At 40.5% G+C, this 18,429-nt stretch overlaps 1 protein-coding gene across 1 annotated transcript in view; it reads right to left on the bottom strand.

The window, feature by feature from the left end:
- The window catches only part of LOC145519897 (uncharacterized), a 347,803-nt gene that overhangs the window by 112,344 nt on the left and 217,030 nt on the right, over window positions 1-18,429 (bottom strand). The gene's annotated exons all lie outside the window — the stretch shown is intronic.

Consider the following 18,429-nt stretch of genomic DNA (forward strand, 5'->3'; position numbering starts at 1 on the left):
ATCAGGAAGTTGGACCCAGGATGAGTGAGCCAGTATTCTGATCAGAAAGCCTATTTAGCTTTCTTTAGCCCTTCTCTCCATACAATGGGCTCTGGGAATTTGCAGAAGGAATGCTAGAAATGGGTTTTCCTTGGTGAAATGAGTGGCTTGTCCATTAACGTGGTGAGCATTAGAAATGGGTTCTCAGTGGTGAAACTAGTATAGTTAATACATGTGGATTGGTTGAAATATACTAGGGGCAACTTCTCCTCCTTACATTCAACAGACTATTGGAACATCTTCTGTAAGTCAATCTTTCACACCAGCTGTGACTGGTGTTCCTGAGAAGTCACAGAGCTGGGGTCTCACCAATTTTCCAGTGCAGGCTATGTGAGCTGTTTGGTACATCCTTGCCTATTAATGCCTGTTTATAAAGGGCCTTCCAGTGTGGCAGAGTTAGGCTGAAACTTGTTTTCAATGGGAAACTTGTGGAGTAGAGCTAACCCTCACTCACATTTAATCAATAACAGTTATATGTGAAAAATAAAACAAAATTAATATTTTAGCGTGATTAGCTTAGGTGTCTCAGTCAGTAAAGAATCTGCCCACAATGCAGGAATCCCAGGTTCCATCCCTAGGTCAAGAAGATCCCCTGGAGAAGGGAATGGCAACCCACTCCTGTATTCTTGCCTCGAGAATGACATGGACAGAGGAGCCTGGTGGGCTACAGTCCATGGGGTTGCAAAGAGTCGGACATGACTTAGCTACTAAACCACCACCATTCAGAACTCTAAAGTTACACACAAAATTGGTAAAATCTGGAACAGCCACCCCCATCACTGCTCTTTCCCTAGAACTGTATGACTTTTTTTGGTGGGGCCACCATGTATGGTCGTGCATGTGGCGCACTGCCCAAGGATTGCATCTCTAAGAAATAGCATTTATATTATGGATATTGGATAGGATATTTCTTACAGGCATTTTCTGAAATATAACAATAAAATGCTTTCTTCCAAAAAATGTAGTGATTATGTGATTATGACAAGTGGAAGTAAAGACTTTTGAGGGAAGGGTTGCCTACTAATATTCACTAGTAAAGTGCTAGTGAGTTGCTCTCTTAGCATTTCATTTAATCTTTCCCTCAGGTGAAGCAGCGGGAGGGCTCTCGTACTCCCTCATGACTGGCACCAAATGAGAATTTTATAATTCAGTAAGTGAATAAGCAATTAAGAGAGATGGAGGGACTTCCCTGGTGGTCCAGTGGCTAAGACTCCTTGCTCCCAACACAGGGGACCCAGGTTTGATCCCTGGTCAGGTAACTAGATCCCACATGCCACAGTTAAGAGTTTTCATGCTGCGACTAAAGATCCTGCATGCTGCAATAAAGATGGAAGATCTTGCGTACTGCACACAGCTAAGACCTGTTGTAACCAAGTAAATAAATATGAAAATAAGCAGAGACAGAAGTTTTACATTCCTAAACATACTAAAAGGCCACTCTTTATGGGTAAAGAACTGAGAGAATAAGAATATAAAGCTCTTGAGGGCTGTGCTACCGTCATGCAATAGAAAATAGATGACAAAGAGGAGGAGAAATGAAGGGCCTTCATATGCTTGAACCAAAAGGATCTCCCAATCCCCCAGCTTCCCGTGTCTCTCCACCAAGCCCCACCAAATGCTTTCCTTGGCACGTTTTTACCTCTGCCTTTCTCACAGGCTCTAGTTGCCATGTGTTCATTCTCTCACTAGAGTGTGTACTCCATGAGAGCAGGGATTTGGAGCTAGCTTGTTCACGTTGTATCCGCAGCACTTCAGGGAGTGTCCAACCCTCCAATATGCAGTTGTGGGATAAGGGAATGCAGACCTCAGACTTCTAGCCTCCAGGACTGTGAGAAATAACTTTCTATTGTTTATAAGCCAGTTGGTCTGTGATATTTTGTTTGTTATAGCAGCCAGAATGGACTATGACATGATCCAAGTTCCAGTTTCACAGAAGGTGAACTAGAGGGTCAGCTGGGGGTTGATGAGCATTGTTTGAGGCCTCTGTGGATGTCTGAACCAGACTGATGGCTCCTCTGGATCAAAACTTAATTTTTATCCCTATAACCCACTGCTCATGCTTGATATCCTAACACCAAGCTTTGCCCTGTCAAGTTCTCACCATCTTTCCACCAGGAAGGTGTAGGAGCAGGGCCAGAAAGAGATAAATCTAACACGAACCAGTCGGCAGCTACAAGATTTAGGGAATTGAGGCCATGAAAGATGATTTTTATCTCAAGCATTTGGCGATCACTCAGCCTCTCCTTTGCAGTATCCTGCTGCCAACAGAGACCAAGTCACCTCGAATCTCTCAGCAGAGCACCTCAGAAGAAAATATATTGGGCTCCCAAACTGCTAAGGCCCTAAGTCTAGGCCCTGGCTGAGCTTCCTGCCATGGGGGTGTCTTCATGGAGCAAAGGGTGGAATAACACCCCTGGACGGCTTTTGCATATGAATTCCTTGCACTCGAAAGTGAAAGTTGCGCTTCACTTGGAGATGAAAGTCTGCACTCTGCAGGGGCTTAATAAATGCCTGGGACCACAGATGACAGCCTATGATATCTGGAGACAGATGAACTTTAACAAATATATATATATATATACCTATGTAATCCACACTCCGGTCAAGATATAAAACAGTTTCATAATCCCAGAACATTGCCTCATCCTCCTTTGCGTTCAGTCCTCCATCTAGAGGTGACTGTTCTGATTTCTACTCCATAGGTAAGTTTTGTCTCTTTTCAAGCTTTGCAACAATGAAATCCTGCAATATGTATCCTTCTGTGTCTCTTGCAAAAAAAAAACAAAAAAACAACCAACCTTGTTTTTGAAATCTGTACAATTGTTACATGAAGCAGAGTCATACCCTTTTCTTGATGAGTCGTGTCTCATTGTGTGAATATACAAGTTTGTTCATTCTTTCTCTTGATGGATGCATAGGAGAGTCGCTTCTAGGTTTTGGCTCCTTTGAAATAAGCCTCTTTGTGAATCTGTGTGCACAACTTTTTGTGGACATATTTTTCATTTCTCTCAGGTAACTATTCAGGAGGAAAGTTTCTGGGTCAGATGATGAATGGCTGTTTACCTTTATAAGCAACTCCTCAACTGTTTTCCAAAGTTGTTTCATCATTTTACATTGCCATCAGCAGTTCCAGCTGCTCTATACTGTTGCCAAAAGTGAGTAATGTCAATTAAAAACATTTAGCCATTCTGAGGTAGGCTGTGTTAGCTCTCCATGATTTTAATTTGAATTTCTCTCATGATAACAAATATAGATTTATGTCCTAATCAGCCATTTGTATATCTACTTTTGTGAATTTTGTATTTAAATGTTTTACTCATTTTTATTGGATTATTAATATGATTATTATTGAATTTCATGTGTTCTGTATATGTTTTGGGTAACTACATGTTTTATATATATATAAGACATATAATATTTCCCTCAGTATGTAGCCTATTTTTTATTTTTCTTACTGATAACTTTTAAAGAGCAGATGTTTTTAATTTTTATGAACTCAGTTTTATCAGTTTTCCCCATAATTTGTACTCCTTTTATTCAATAAAAATATCCTTACCTAGCTCAAACTTAGGAAAATTGTTTCCTAAATTAAGTTTTATGGTTTTAGCTCTTACATTTAGGTCTATGAGCCATTTTGAATTAATCTTTGTTTATGGTATGATGTAGAAGTAGGTGTTCATCGTTTTAAAATATCCAGTTCTGTCAACAGTATTTGTTGAAAAGACCATCCTTTACCCAGTCATTTACTCTGACTCTTCTGTTGTAATAAATCACTTGACCATATGCATGTGTGTCTATTTCTGTACTCATTCCATGTTGATAGCTATGCTCTTAAGGCATTGTCCTGATTCCTTCCACTTAATAGAAGTCTTCAAATCCAGTAGTATTAACTCTCCAACTTTGTTCCTCTTTATCAAAGTTGTTTTCGCTATTCTTTTGTATTTTAGAATCAGCCTGTCAATTTCTACAAAAAAAAAAAAGGCATACTGGGATTTAGATTGGGATTGTGTGTATGCTTGGTCATGTTTGACTCTTTGTGACCCCATGAACTGTAGTCGGCCAGGCTCCTCTGTCCGTGGAACTTTCCAGGCAAGAATACTGGAGCAGGTTGCCATTTTCCACTCCAAGGGATCTTCTCAACCCAGGGATCAAACCCGAATCTCTTGCATCGGCAGGTGGATTCTCTACCACTGTGCCACCTGGGAAGCTGCTGAATCAGTTGAGGTGTTTGGGGGAGAAATGACATCATAACAGTAATAAGACTTTCAGTCCATGAATAAGGCACTTCTCCATCTGATTGCTTTGAGCTGTAGCTTTTAGTTTTCAGCATGCCACTTGGGCTCATTTTTTATTAAATTTATTCACAAATGTTTTGTACTTTGTAAATGGGTGTTTTTTCTCCTTTTAAAAAGTAAACTTTTAATTTTAGAATAGTTTGAGATTTACAGGCAAGTTGGAAGGGTAGTACAAAGATACCCTGTGCATCCCTCACCCAGTTTTCCCATTTGCTAACATCTTACATGACTGGTGCACATTTGTCACAACTCAGAAACCATCATTGGTACATTACTATTAACTAAACTCCGACTTTTTTCAGATGTCATCAGTCTTTCCACTAATGTCCTTCTTTCAGTTCCAGGATCCCATCCAAGAGACCACATTACATTTAGTCATCATGTGTCCTCAGACTTCCCTCGTTTTTATGACCCTGATTACTTGGAGGGGTTTGGTCAGGTATTTTGCAGAAAGCTCTTCATTTGGGACTGTTTGATGCTATGCTCATGACTGGATTTGAAATGGGGGAGAAAAGTACAGAGGTAATGTGTCCTTCTCATTCCATCAACCACTCCCCTTTGGAGTTTGTTAGTTTTCGAGCTGGGAGGAGGTTGGGCTGTTGTTTCATCTTTGAATTCAACTCCAGCAGGACCCTTGAACCCTATTTTTCCCCTCCTGTATTGATGCTTTTTGGCAGAACTTGAGGATGTGGAAGGGGATGGTGAGTGTTGTGGGGATGAGTCATTTGTTTTTGCATTTGGATTTAGTCCTGCTAGTCCAGGCTTTCATCTCAGGTTTGCCTGATTTCTTCTTATCTGCACGAATTATCTCTGTTTATGGTTGAAGCCCACTCCTGTCCATTTGGAAACTGAAGCTGACTGAGGTTCTACTCACGATATAACGGTCTCTTTTCTCTCTGTAATCCAGTCACTCAAGGCTCGAACTGTTCTTTAGTAGCTCCTTACCATTTTTATTTTGTCTGAGGTCTTGTTAACACAAGAGAAATGGTCCATCAGATCCTTCTATATCCTAAGGAGCAAAAGTTACCTATGTTTGGGTATTTCCTTTACCTTGTTTTATTCCTTATGGTTTTTTCCCCCCTCTTTTTCTCTTTTGTTGGATTGCGTGATTTCTTTTTTTTCCAACTATTCCTTCACTGGTTTGCAAGCTCTGTGTTTCTTTTATATAATATATTTAGGAGTCAACACAATGTTTTTAGCATGATTGCTTAACTTAAAAATAATACTATAAGTAATGTTTTGACTCTCATTACCCCTCTTTATTGATAGATTATTGTGATCCCTGCTGTCTTGCCCTGCAAAATCATTTATTATTATTTGTATACCAAGTTCTTGCTTTAGATTTTCCCAATTTGTTCACGTTGCTTCTTTCATCCTACTCTCTCCTAGAGAGGTTCAGATTTCTTTTCTCTGTCATCCATTCTTTGATGGTTCTTTCAGAAGGGACTTCAAGTGGCAAATTCCTGTAGACTTTGTGTGAAACTATATTTGCTTTATTCTACGCTCTCAGTCTGGAATGGTAATTTAGCTGAGGGGAAAATTCTAGGCTTACTATTTATTCTTGCTATTTTTGGTGTATTCTTCAATTTTCTTCTGACTTAGACTGTTGTTTTTGAGAAGTTTCCTGCCCTTTAAAGTGCCATCTTTTGGTTCAAAATATAGCCTTCTGCCTACCTGCTTCTAAGATTTTTCACATAGTCTTTGGTGTCCTATAGATTGAATGTGAGGTACCTCGATGTGGATTACTTTTCATTTAGGTTTTTATTGTTTGTAGAATATTTCAATGTCTACTGTCACATAATTTATTACATGGGTTCACGTCAATAGACATTTAGGTGCTCCTCTTCTTTTATTATATCAAAAGTATTCCAGCAAACATTCTGGTATGGTGTCCTTGTGGTTGAGTAAATGTCATATTGTTTTAGTCACCAAAGCTTTATGATACATTTTAATATCCAGGGGTCTGATAAATCTCTGCTGTAGTATTACTCTCCTTTTAAAAATATTTTCCTTGCAATTTTTACTGACTATTCTTCAAACTAATTGTAGAACAACTTTGTAAAGTTCCAAAGTAGTGAGATGGTATTATTTTACAAATAGTTTTCAAGAAAATTGATACACTAATTATGTCTTCCTATCTAAGGGCATCTGTGGTATATCTCTTGATTTACTTATCTTTATTTTATACCCCAGTATAATTAACTTATCTTATTTGGTTAGGTCCTGAATATGTCTTGTTTATTTCTAGATATCTTGTGTTTTTAAGGCATTTTTCAAATTTTGTATTCTTAAAATAGAATATTGCATAAAATTTTATTTATTCTCACATATGTATTTTGATCCAGAGTAACTTAAGTTTCTCTGAGCTTATTATTTTTTATCTGATTCTCTTGGATTTTCTGGGTTTTAAAAAGTAACCCATAAGAAATAATTACAATGCTCTTCCTGTTTTCATAGTTTTGTTTTTTATGTATGTAATGTTATCATCCAATTTCATGGCTATATTATAAAAATGTTCAGTAATAGTAATGATATCACTACTCTGTTCTTAATTTCATTGGGAATTAAAGCATTTTGTCAAAAAGGCTTTATTTTGTACTGCTGGTTGATTTAAGAAATTTAAAACACACATATTTAAAAATCATTCGACTTCTTTTTGGAGTCTTTCAAAAGTTAAGAAAAATACTAGATAATCTTATTAAATGCTCTTGGACATGAGTTTGCTCGAGCTCCAGGAGATGGTGGAGGACAGGGGAGCCTGGTGTGCGGCGGTCCACGGGGTCGCAAAGAGTAAGACACGACTTAGTGACTGAACAATTGTAATGTATGTCATATATACAAAAATTTGTAAAATACATTAGCAGTTTACAGAAAAATAATCACATAAGCCCCCAAGTACCGACTACTCACATTAATTAAACACACACACACACACACACACACACACACACACACACACACACACTCTCTCTCTCTCTCTCTTCCACTACCTTCCAAGCTGCCTCTTGACACTTCCCTGATTTTATCTCCCTCCCTCTACCTAGGGATCAATATTCAAAATTTTTCTCATTTATTTTCTTTATGGTTGTGTCACTATTTATTACAGATTCTTAAACAATGAATCCATTAACCTATGTGAATTTGAACTTAATGTAAATGAACTATATTGTTTGTATGCTTTTGTAACTTGCTCTATTCATTTGAACTGTTACACACTACTCACTACAGAAGTGTACTACAACTTAGCTATCCCTTCTAGTGTGGATGGACATTTAGATTGTTTCCAGTTTTTCACTTTCATGAATAATCTTGCCATATTATTTTGTGTACGTTCCCTGGCACACATTTGTTACGTTTTCTGTGAGAGAGTTTCTTGCAAGAGTTTTCCAACCTGAGACTGGAATTGCTGGGTCTGGTGCGCTGTCACTTTACTGGAGTAATGCTGAAATATTTTTCAGGGTCCCTTCTAAGCCATACTCCACTAACAGTGTAATGAGAATCTCCATAGCTCCACACCCTTGCCTACATCTAGTACTGTCAGATTTTTTTGCATTGATCCCAGTTCAAAATTATATCTCCAGGTAGTTTTAATTCATGTTTATCTAATTACTAATTGAGATTAACTTTTATGAGGCATACCATCTGCTTATTTCCTCCCTATGAAATACCTATTTGTGAAGTTTTTTTCTATTGAGCTACAACTTTTTATAGGAAAATCTTATCCTTGATACTAATCCTCTGATGGTCACGGGTTGCAAAAATCTTCTCCCAGGTTGCTTTTTTTTTTTTTTTTTATGAAAAAGTTATCTATTTTAAAATTGTCAAAATTTCCAATCATTTGTCTTTTGTGATTATGTTTTATTTAACAATGCTTTCCTTATAGAACTAATAAGGTTATTCTGCTATATTGATTTCAAAAAATATTTAGAGATGGAGTATTTTCAACTTTCATCACTAAGGATTTTATTTGCGGTGATTTTGTTATAGGTTCACTTGACTGAGTTGAATTTTATGGAAAGTCTCTTTTGCATTTACTAGGATAATCAGGTGGGAGTTTTTTCTAATTTATTAACATGAAGAATTTCATGAATCTATTTTGTATTTAAATCAAGATACATTTCTTGGTCAAATCTAAATTGGTAATGGTGTTTTATTGTTTTTATGAACTTCTGATTTTAGTTTGCAAATATTTATTTACATTTTTTTCATTTATACTCACGAGTGAAATTGGACTGTTATGCTGTCCCTGTCTTGTTTGGAATCAAGGTTAGGTTGGCCTAATAAAATAATTCTCTGGAAGAGTTTGTATAAATTCAGAATTATCTGTTCCTATCTGTTTGGTGGGACTTGCCTATAAAACCATTTGAGACCAGCGTTTTCTTTTAGCAACATTTTAAGCTTTTGATATTATTTTTAAAACAGTTACAGGATTATTCCTACATTTTCTTTCTTGAGAGTCAGTTTTAGTAGTTTGTGTTTTTCTAGAAATTTATCCACTCTACGAAAATTCATAAGTTTAGTAACATCAAGTTGTCCAAAATAACTTGTTATTAACTGTTCATCTCTGCAGATCTGCAGTTACGTCTTTTCTTTCACTCCTAATATTGCTTATTTGCATAATATCTCTGATTTTGTTGACTTTTGATCTCCATTAATAGTGATGATAGTTTTCTATTTATTAGTCTGGATTTGTTGGTCTGAACTATTGTGTGTTCATTTTCTATTTTTTTTGCTTTAACCTTATTATTGCTTTTCTCCTATTTGTTTTTATTCTGGTATTTTCATCCCTAAATCTGTTTGTTGAATTCTTAGTTCATTAATTTGGAGACTTTCTTATCTTCTAGTGGAACACTGACAGTATAATTCCCCTGTAATAATATATTAGATTCTTCCCACATAAGTATTTTCTGATTTTCATTGGCACATTAGTTTTTTAAATTTCTAAATATATGCAGTTTTTCTATTTTTCTTTTCCTCCTCACATTTTCTCATTTCAGAACATACAGGTCAGAGAATGCAGGAGAGATGACAAGTTTTTGAACCTCCTGAGGCTAGCTTTATGGCAAAATCCATGGCCAGATTTTGTGCTTGAAAGGAGTGTGTATTCTCCAATTGCTGGGCTCAATAGTCTATGTAACTCATTAAATCAGGATTGTTAATTGTCTTTTCAATTATTAATGGTTTCTTGGTCTGCCTGATCTGTCAAATATTGAGAGAGGTGTGTTAAAGCCATTTCTGTAGCATGGACATATGTACACAATCATGTATAAAAGAGACAGCTGGTGAGAAGTTACTATATAACACAGGGAGCTCAGCTTGGTGCTCTGTGATGACCTAGAGGGGTGGGAAGGGGGGTGAGGAGGGAGGCTCCAGAGGGAGGAGATATGTGTATAACTTGCTGATTCACATTGTTGTAAGGCAGAAGCCAACACAACATTGTAAAACAGTTTTCCTCCAATTAAAAAATACATTTTAAAAAGCCATTTCTGTTATATTGATAGATTTACCTAGTTCTTACAGTTCTGTTACTTCTTATTTTTATATACAGCATATACTTAAACTTTTAAAATTCCAACTCTGCCTGGAAGTTTTTGTCTTTTATCTGTAGACATTAATCCATTTGCATTCATGGTGAATGCTGCCATATTTAAATGTATTTCTTTTCTCCTGTTAAGTGCTTTGAGTTCGTCCTGCTTCTTTGAATTCTTCTCCTTTTCCCTTTCTTTTGGATTTTAGTTTCTCATTTCCTTTTTCTCGGCTACTCCTCTGGTGGATATATGTTCCATGCAAATTTAATAAGTATATGTAGTTTAGCAAAGCCCAAACTTAATTAACATATTTCCCATCTTCCTGAACAAACTACAATCTTAGGATAATTTCACTCCTAGATCACCCTTCTTCCAACTTCTGTTGTTCGTTAGTATGGCCTCAGCTGGAGTTCTATTACTATTGTAAGCCGATATGTTTATATCAGCTATTATTTCTGCTTTGCCACATCTCATTTGGCTTTATTTTTATTATCACTTTATACAATCATTTGTTTAGTCCGCATATTACCAATATATATGCTTACTCTTTCTACTTACAGAAGATTTTAATCTGGACTAATTTTTCTATTATTTACCTATAGCCTTTAGAATGTAAGTTTTAAGGATATTTTATAGTATTGTGAATACATACTGAGTTTTTGTTTGTGTCTTTATCTGATTGTCATTTGTTGAAAGAATCTCACTGGGTATTGAGCTCTAAGATGACAGTAGCTTTTCTCAGCCCACTTCTTTCAGATTCCACTTCTCTGAGCTCCCTTGTAGTTGAGAAGCCAGCAGCCATTCTAAACGCTGTTTCTTACTAGGCAATCTGTGTTTTATCATTGTCTGCTTTAAAGAGAGTTTCGTTTTCTTTGGTTTTCGTCAGTTTCACTATGATGCCTCCATGTTAAATCCTAAATCTGAAAATTGGTGACATTATCTCTTTGATAGTACTTCTCCCTTATTTTGTCTTTTATCACCTTCCAGAACTTGGATTAGATTTGTGTTAAACCTTCTCCCTCCGTCTTCTATACGTCTTAACCTCCTGGGCTTCTCATCCATCTTTTTATCTTCTCACTGCATTTGGAATACACTCTGCCTTCCATTTTATTAATTCCGTCTACAGCTCTGAGGCTCTGGCTCCAACATGAACACAAACTGCTACCTTTAATTGTACAGTAATGTGCCTCCGTTAGGAGAAATCATAAGCCGTTTAACCACCCTCTAGAGGAAGAGCAGGTCTTTCCATTTTAGGCCTAGAGATGAGAGATTTACTAAGAGAAACACAGACTCTGCTTGGTAATATGATTACAATCCCAATGGGTCAGCTGCCACACCACTTCCTGCTTCCCTAATGGACATCCGAGTATTTCTAGCCAACTCTTCGGTAGGTGATGTCAAAAGCCCAACTGAGTTACTCCCAATATCTATCTGTCTTTAGGCCATATCAGAGGATGAAATCAACAATTACAGGCTTCATGCTTGCAGCAAAGAATACAATTTTATCATAATGTTGATAACTGCTCCACACTCCACCCAATTCGACCACTAGAAAATGTGTCTACCCCATGGGGAAGAGGGGAGCTGTCTGGCCCAGTAGGCATGTTAGCCTTGGTTCCATCTTCCTGTCCACGTTTGTCAGATGCTGGAGGTCCTCTGCTGTCCTTGGCACGGCACCCTTTTGTGGTGCTAAAGGGTGTTAATCAGAGCCTACTGAGTAGTTTACGCTAGCGCGAAATTTGTAAACCAAGTAGATTATCCTAAGTGACCTGCCGGTTTGTTTTGTAACTGCCAGAAGTGACACAAAGCAGTAGTAAAGTTCTGCTGACCCTTGTCTCATTTTTCTTCCTTTGCTGTGTTTGGTTGCAGCATTTGGTTTCTAATGGAACAGATGGCTTGGGGTAGACACTCTGAAGCAACTGGTGAAGGCATTCACAGAGAAAAACAGTCTGAAGTGGTTGGGATTTTGGAGGTCTTCAGAGAGGAGAGATGCTGTGCTCAGGGTCACTCAGCAAGTCAGGGCTAGGCTTACCACTCCCAGTGAGGACTCCTGTAATGTGTTAGACTCTTCAGACTCAAGGCTTCTTGAGTAGATCTGATTCTGGGCAGGACAGATTTTGTTCTCAAATGGTCACTGTGGCTTTGGCTGGCATAATCCACTTTCCTTTTCCCATCACTCCCCTAACAGCAATGATGCAGCCCTGGCCAAGTGTCGTGTTGTGTTCCAGTGACTGGCTAAGGGGTAGCATATGATCCAACACTAAACACACTGTGACTTTTGGGGGGGAATATCAGAAAAGAGATACTTCCTCTTTGCCAGTGGCCTAGAACCCACAAGGACAGAGGTAGAAGCTAGCTGCCAAGAGGGTAATGTCTTTGTAAGAATGGAGCCAAGACAGAGAGAGTAGGGCAGCTACGTGGAAAGACAACAGACCCTGCTGGCGCTTTCTGTGCACCTGGACTCAGCCATGCTTGTAGTTTTCTCTCCTCTGGTCTTTTCAGTCTGACAGCGCCATCAAACCGTGCCTTAGAGAGTCCTGATATAGTCTGATCAATCCATCTCTGTGATCCTAATCAAGGGACCACACAACCCCAGTTCTTAGGAACTTTGTCAGAGATTAATTGCCATAATAGTCCATTTCATATGTCAACTTGATTGGACTTGGAGATGCTCAGATAGCTGGTAAAAGTTCTTTCTAGGTGTATCTGTTAGAGTGTTTCTGGAAGAGACTAGCATGTGATTCAGTGGACTTAATAAATAGGATGACCCTCACCAATACAGGTGGGCGTCATTCAATCGGTTGAAGGCCTCACTAGAACAGTAAGGCAGAAGAAAAACAAATTTGTTCTCCTGGTTTGCACTGGAATGTCTGTTTTCTCCTGCCCTTGGACATCTGTGTTCATGATACTCAGGTCTTTGAACTCGGACTGGGACTTGTACTATCAATCCCCTCATTCTCAAGCCTTTTGATTTAGATGGAATTATGCCACTGGCTTTCCTGGCTCCCAACCGGCAGACAGCAGATCCTGGGCCTTCTTAACCTCTTAATCATGTGAGCCAATTTCTAACATAAATCTCCCCCTGTCTATCTCTATCTGTACATTTACATCTACATCTATACCTATAGCTGTATATCTATATATCCTATTGTTTCTATTTCTCTGGATAACTCCTGATAACACAACCGCTTCACTTGTATCAAATAACAGTATCAGTCTTAGATGATCTGCAGAACTCGCTGGGGGTACTCAAACATTGTCATGGTTGGAGGATGATCCCCAGGCCTATTCTGAGTGTATCACATGCTTGTAAATTAATTGGAGAAAATGATTCAAACAAATAAAAATGAACAGTACATTCTGAGTAGCAAGAGGTGGTTTACATCCCCTTAAGTGCTCTTATTCTTGGTTGGTATTAAAATACTCTTTCTGGCAGAAAGTCAGAAGGCTTTGGGGTGAATATAAACTGTGACAGCCCTGTGCACCCACTTATCCCAGCAAAGACTCTAATTTTACCTTAAATAAGAGAAAGAGAAAAAGTTAGGAATTACTTGGAAGATTGTTCTTTACAGATATTACGGAAACTATCTGGGTCTCATTATTGATGGAGAATGCCAGAGTTCTGGGAACAAAGTACCGATTTCATTGCTGACAGGAGGATGACTGCAAGCGGATCCCTGCTAGGTGTTTGCAAGGAGTCTGGACCTAACATGGAGATAGGACAGGGTCCCTCTAATTCTCTGATTCTCCACCTCAGCATTAACGTCACTGAGATGGAAGAATGCTCTGCCCTGAGCATCTTAGAATCTTCAACACCATCCCCGGCTTCAACTCACAAGGTGCCAGCAACATCCTCCACCTTAGCTGTGACCAGCAAAGATGTCTCCAGAGATTAAGTGTCCCCTGGAGGACAAACCCTTCCCTCTGAGAATCACTGTTGCACTCCACATTCTCCTGCCTTTGCCCTCCATCTGAAGCGAGACAACAAACCAGGCCTGTACTGGAAACCACTGGTGCATCCTGACCAACATCCACGTACACCCGTGCCAAATATTTATAAAGCAACTGTGCTATGCATCTGAAAGAACATGGGCTTGAGAGACAGGCAGAGGTGAGCTCAAACCCTAGATATTCCCAGCTGGGGCACACTGTTTAGTTTTACTGAATTGCAGCTTCCTGATCTGTAAAATGGGAAGGATAATTCCCTGCTCAAAATGGTGGTTTGGATTAAGGTTAAGAGTTGTCACATGTTCAGAGGTTGAGTATTTAGATTTCTTAGTTGTTAAGCATTTAAGATGGTTAAATATCAGAGGCGGCACACAGTAAGCACTCAATACAGGGTAGGCCCGTTAATTTTGGTCATTGTGCCTGGTGTTTGGGAGTAGGCATGGGAGTGGTGAGGGGCGGGTGGGAGTTGGGTGTGTTGGAGAGGGTGGGAAAGGGGTAGAAATACAAAGGCATACTAAACATGCTTCCTGCTTCAGCATTCATAGTCTCATTAGGGAGGTAAGCTTACCACATTGAAAACTGTCTATCACAGTAATAAGAGGCAATCCTTGGTGATATCTGAAGAGCAGAAATAAAAGAGCTGGGAGGGAGGGATATATTACTATGTGGGGCCCTAGTCAGCCTCTCGCTGGGAAGCACAGAGCAGCCGGCCCTGGGACGGGGCTGCGGAGGCACCTGGCCAGCACTGGCCGGGAAAGGAGTTGGGCTTCAGCCTCAAGACTCACCTTGACCTGGCGGAAGCCGTGTGCAGCTGCCTCTGGCTTTCCCCAAAGTAACCGATGACTACCCTCCTTCCCCAATCCTAGGGATTTGTTTTATGTTTTCCTCAAAGGATCCAGGGTGAGCGTGACGCCGGCACATAAATCTCAGTCAAGGATGAGGGTCAGTGGGAGGACAGGTCAGGAAGGAGAAAGCCCAAACACAGCCGGGAAGGGCGGCCCGTTCACATCACCCCCGCCCGGGGAAGCCCAAGGCCTGGGGGCCGCCTCCCTGAGGCCTCTCCCCAGCCCCAGGTCTCCGGGGTCAGCCGTCACCAGCCGGGAGAGAGGCAGCGCCTCCGGCTGTGGTTCAAATGAGAGAATGAGCCCTGCTGGGTGTTGCTGTGGCTCGCTCATCAGTCTGAGTCCACTGGAAGCGACTCAGTTTCCTAAATATTTCTGGAACCGATGCCTCAGCACGGCAGGGTGGTGTTCAGGCAAACCGTGAACCTCCCACCAGCATTACTCCTTAGCTTCTCACTGCCAAAGTCTAACAGCTTCTCCACCCTTTATACCACCCTCCACACTTAAACAAAACAGAAAGAAATTCACTTGAAGTGGTCTGTGTAGAGATACAACCCTGAACTACCAACAAATACTGGTGGTTAGAAAGAGAATTAGAGGTTCAGAAGTTCAAGAACTTGGGAAACAGTTTTAATTAACAGGTCCCAGGATCCCTAACTTTCTGCATGCATCATTCCTCCTCTCTTTCAAGTCAGAGTACAGTGCCCCATCACCAGGTAGGCCCACCTGGACCACCTGTGCGTAAGAGTAAAACTGAGCCTTTGACTGCTCTCAGACTGCTCTGTTTTATTCCTATGGTCCTTGTCACCTTCTAATGCTCCTCATAACTCATTGTCATAGGGTTTATTGTTGATGGCCCGTCTTCTGTCTCTAGAATGTAAGCTCCATGAGTCAGGGCTTTAATCTGTTTTGTTCTTTTGTTCACTCACGTCTCCCAAATACCTGGACCAGTGCCTGACACATGGAAACCACTAACAAATATTTACTGAATGAAATGAATAAATGAACAAGTAAGTAGGCAAACAATGCTTGCTGAAGGGTGTAGTTTAGAATGTAGGGTTCAGGTTTAGCTCTCCCCTTATCTAGCAAAAGGTTGAGTTACTGAAGAATTCTGAATAATCAGAGTTGGCCAATTTGGAAATGAAATTCTTGAAAGATGGTAAGTGTCTCAGCACTGGGGACAGTCACATGGCAAGGAAGGAGGAGAAAAAGTCCCAGCTCCAGATGTCCAGTTGGTCTCTAAGCCCTCTAAAGTCCCATCCACCTTGATGGTGTCAAGATTTTCACTGCATTAGCTGGTGCTTTCCTCAGTTCCAGAGAGAAATGTCCAGGCCTGAACATTTCCAGAACAAGACCAAGGCAAGATTGGCCAAGTGGTGGGCCCGGAAGGTCTTTTCCGGAGATCCATGATCTTGAAGAGTTGGAGGAATGCACCAGAACAGAGGTTGCTTTGAGTCTTAATCTCTTGGTTGCAGGTAGCAGAAGACCCAGTTCAGACCAATATAAACAAAATAAGAAACTCTCACTTGTAACAGAGTGGGCTAAGCAAGAGTAGAAGGACCATGAGCTCACCTCGTCTCACAAGCCCACCAAAATCACAACTCATGCTAAACAACCATTGATAAAAAAGACTGGATATTCTACATCCAAAGACATAAAGAAGTAGCCAAAACAAGATGGGAGGAGGGGTGTGCTTATGATATAATCAAATCTCATACTTCCCAGGGTGGGTGATTCACAAACTGGAGAACAATCGTATCACAGAAATGCTCCCACAGGAGTGAGAGCTCTTGAGTTCCACACCAGCTCACAAGCCTGGGGGTCTGGCATCTGGAAGAGGAGCCCGCAGAGCATCTGCCTTTGAAGGCCAGTGTGGCTTGATGATAGCAGCTCCACAGGGCTGGGGGAAACAGAGGCTCCACTCTTGGAGGAAGCACACAAGGTCTCATGCCTTACGGGACCCAGGAGAAAAGTGGTGACTCCATAGGATCCTGGGCCAGACCTACCTGCTGGTCTTGGAGGGTTTCTGGGGGGGGGGGGGGTGCAGGGTGAGAGAAAGCTGTAGTTCTGTAGTTCACTATGGGGACAAGAACATTGGTGCAGGAGGTACCAGGGAGTAATTATCAGCTTGAGCTCTCCTGAAGGTGGCCATTTTGGCACCAAGACTTGGCCTCACCCAACAGCCTGCAGGCTCCAGTGCTGGACGCCTCAGGCCAGACAACCAACCTAACCAGAATACAGCCCCACCCATCAGCAGACAGACTGCCTAAAGACTTTCTGAGTCCACAGCCACTTCTAGACACTCCCCATGACATGGCCCTGCCCACTAGAGGGCCAGGACCAGCTCCACCCACCAAAGGGCAGACCCAGAAGAAAACCACCATCTGGCAGCCTGTGGAATCAAGTTCACAAACACAGATCAGAACTCATCCTGGGACCAGCTGGCCCCCAGCCCTTAGGTGACCAGAGGGCAGTGCCCTGTTGGGACCACAGAACATCCCCTACAGAGGGCCACTTCTCCAAGGTCGAGAAACATAACTAACTTTCTACAGACATAAAAATACAAATAGATATTTACAATGAGTTGGCAGAGGAATATGTTTTGGGTGAAGGAACAAGATTTACCCTAGAAGAACAACTAAGTGACGTGGAGATAGACAATCTACCAGAGAAAGAATTCACAGCAGTTGTTGTAAAGTTCACAGCAGTTATCCCAAGATCCAAGACCTTGGGGAAAGAACAAATGCACAGAGCGAAAAGTTACTTATAACAAATACTCTAGGAGTATCTGAATCAACTCAGGGGTTTAAATGATATTATTTCAAATTAGCTTCTTCCTACCTCTCTGATCTGCTACTGCTATTTTGGTTTAATTCCTAGTCCCTTTAATGTTTGTCTGGCTACTCTAAGCTCCCATGACTGTAACAAGTGCAAAATGAGAGCCGGCTTCCTCACCAGTTCAACAAAAGTCTAAGATCATTGGGTCTGAGTGGTTGGACTTAAAAGACCCCTGAATCAATCTCTGTGGCCAGGGGAATGGAGGGAGCCAATCAGTCACGTGCTCTATCCAAAATCCAGGGATGGAGTCAGTGTCCCTGGATGCCAATAAATTAGGAGTAGAAGAGAAGTGGATTCTCAAATGAAAATGAGAATGTTATCATAGGAAGGAAGAGTGGATGCCTTGGAGGAAAAACAACAAACAACTATTCCAATGTGTAAAATAAAACCCATGTAGAGCAGACAGACAGAATGGTTCCACCTCGAAAGCCAACTTCAATTGACTATCAGTGGTTCTCTGGAATGCTATGTTGAGAAATAGTCTGAGACTGAGCCAAGGAAAAACAGTGTCATGACTGATTAGAAATATCTGCTAGATGCTCAGAAAACAGTTGGGTGCCAGATATTTGTTCTTATTTATTTAGGCATTAACCAGTGAAACCAATTACAAATTAAAATATGCAGAGAGTGACAATTATGCTAGGTCATGTCAGTTTTGAGACTTGCAGTGAGTTTATTAAAGTCCTGGTAGTTTATTTTTCATACACTCAGCCAGGACAAAGAGTAGGGCACTAATTATCAAGGCCACTCATCACCACTGAAGTCAACCTGTGATCCTGAAACAAGGTGACATTTACCCTCACCTTTTTCATCGGTGGCATTGCCAAGACTGTCTATGATGGGACCCTGATCAGCACTTGTCAACTGGCATTAGGTTAGTCATCACTTGCTTGTTCTTTTTTCCCCCCTTGTTCAACAAATCTTGATCAAGCCCCTATC

Source organism: Giraffa tippelskirchi, chromosome 9 (genome assembly GCF_054371585.1).
Source record: "Giraffa tippelskirchi isolate mGirTip1 chromosome 9, T2T-mGirTip1v1.2.pri, whole genome shotgun sequence".
NCBI classification, from domain to species: domain Eukaryota; kingdom Metazoa; phylum Chordata; class Mammalia; order Artiodactyla; family Giraffidae; genus Giraffa; species Giraffa tippelskirchi.